Below are 2,411 nucleotides of genomic sequence, written 5' to 3'. Positions count from 1 at the left end.
AAGTTTTAAATTTATATTTATTTTTAAATAATTCCTGACATTTTAGATTACCTGAGATTTTTTTTTAATTAAATTAATTTTAGTAATTAAATACTTGACGTTCTATTTTGTTTAATTTGATAACTCAACCATGCTTATTTTTTTTTTACTAATTTAAAGAACTATTAAACTAAAAGACATTACATACAGCTTCTAAAAGTTTTAAACACCTTAAAAAATATTATTATTTTAAAGATATATTAAAGAACTAAACAGATATTACTCCTAAAAAATCTTGTTAATAATATATAAAAAGTACTCAAAGTCAGACTCGGAAATATATATACTGTTGTATATCTTACTTGAAGTTCACTGTAATTGACACTGAAAAATTGACACTTGAAGTTCACTGAAAAATCAACCTATTTATATAGCAAAATATTTCTTTATCTTTGTCGTGGCGCGGTGGGTCAGTGGTCTTATCAGCTGACTCATAAGCAGAAGGTTGAGAGATCGAATCCCGCTAGTCGTCACGAAACACCACTATCGTTCAATGTTCGGGCTTCAAATTCTTTGAGATTATACTGTACTATTTATCTATCTAACTAATCTATCTAACAAATGTTGTTCAATCTAGGTTGTGGGTACTTGGGTCGAGTAATGCCTTTGACTTACAATCTGTTGTGGATTGACAATATTCCTCTATCTATCAATAAACAAATCTATCTAATAAATGTTGTTCAATCTAGGTTGTGGGTACTTGGGTCGAGTAATGCCTTTGACCTACAATCTGTTGTTGATTGTCAACATTCCTCTATCTATCAATAATGATTATATTCAATATTAAATGTTGATTAATTCAGTTGTAAGAAAACCAGTGCGCTGGTTAGGTTGGGTAAGGCCTTCGACTTACAATCTTGGGGATTATCAACGTTCATCACAAGTACAGTAACGATCTCATTGAATTTCCAGTTGGAACATTGGATTGTAGTGGTGGCCTACTTTGTAGGTTTTTTGCCTAGTTTGTTTTTTGCCTAGTAGTGTTTGCCTAGTTTGACAAACTATTGTATATATATTGTACAACTTTATTTGTATTATTTTTTATTTAAATTACTACTTATTATTAAAGAATTAAATTTTCTTAGAAAAAAAAAACTATGTATTTGAACTAATGCTTATTTTATATGTTTTGTTTTATTTTTATTCAAACTTACTTTAAACCTCTGTATTTTTTATACAATACGATTAAACTATATAACAGAAAAATAATTAAATAATCAAACTATTGAATAAGCAGTTAATTAGTGTGTTTTTTTATGCTTCTTTCATTTTTAACTTACTTGTTAACCATATTTCTTTTATTAAAGTATAAAACTAACAGTTACTAAATTTATATTTATTATATTTAAAAAAAAACTTCTATACTAACTCTAATTTCAAAGCATATTAAAACATACAAATTTTACCAACTAAATATTTATTTTTATTTTTATTATTATAATTTTCAAACATAAGCTTGTATACCTTATATACCTATATACCTCATATAGTAGGCTTGACATAACATAACATTATTTAATTCTTTTTGTTTGAAATAAACTCATTTAGTTATTAGTAAATTACAACATAAATGTTTATAACAATAAAACTAAGATTTAGCTTTTGAGTTAGTAAACTTTGATAGTTTTCTTTTAATAGTTTAATAGTCCTTATTTAAGTTCAAACAAAATTGCTATATATTTAATACACATACAAAAGTAAACTAAGTAAACGTAATTCAATAGTTTCTATTAAGTAAAAGTAATTACAAATACATTAAGTTAATACAAAACTTTAAAAAGCTTTTGCTAGTATCTGTTGGTAACAGTAAATAACTTATTATGACTCACAATACAAAAGTGCAAAATTTATTTTCGTTTGATTTTTCAAGTAGCCACGCTTTTATTTGTTTTTGGACAAAAAAACTTTAAAGTTTTAGTATAAAAGACTAATTGTATTAATTTCAACTCAGAAAATTGTACTCTACAAGATGGTGCCATTATTTTTTCGATATCTCAAACTGGTCAAACCACTTTTTTAGCGCTCTAATTGGTTTAAACAGCAAATAACGTTATCTGATTGGCTTGAGTTTTTATTTGCTAATAACTAGAATTTACTTTTCTTTTAAGCGTTAAAGAAATGTAAATAAACGAGTAATAAGTATAAATAGGTCAGAAAGAAAAATAGTACAAAAAAGATGAATTCAAAAAGCAAAAGCCTACGGCACGTGGTATTCCCAAGCGGTCACCCATCTAAGTACTAACCACGCCCGACACTGCTTAACTTCCCAGATCGGACGAGATGGGGTGTGCTCAGTGTGGTATGGTCGTAGGCGTTTGAGAGCGTTTACAAGCCTTTATAAACCCTTCGGTTTGTTTAAAAAACCTATTTGC

The 2,411-nt window shown here is 27.3% G+C and overlaps 1 non-coding gene across 1 annotated transcript; it reads right to left on the bottom strand.

Moving 5' to 3' along the window:
• Positions 1-2,233: 2,233 nt before the first annotated feature.
• On the bottom strand, positions 2,234-2,352 carry LOC145848927 (5S ribosomal RNA). Its single transcript, XR_014372227.1, has one exon. It is a non-coding gene; the product is annotated as a 5S ribosomal RNA (ribosomal RNA).
• Positions 2,353-2,411: the final 59 nt, after the last annotated feature.

The sequence above is a fragment of the Thalia democratica genome, unplaced genomic scaffold (genome assembly GCF_965202585.1).
Source record: "Thalia democratica unplaced genomic scaffold, ktThaDemo2.hap1.1 HAP1_SCAFFOLD_1847, whole genome shotgun sequence".
Classification (NCBI taxonomy): domain Eukaryota; kingdom Metazoa; phylum Chordata; class Thaliacea; order Salpida; family Salpidae; genus Thalia; species Thalia democratica.
This window is presented reverse-complemented; position numbering and strand designations above follow the sequence as displayed.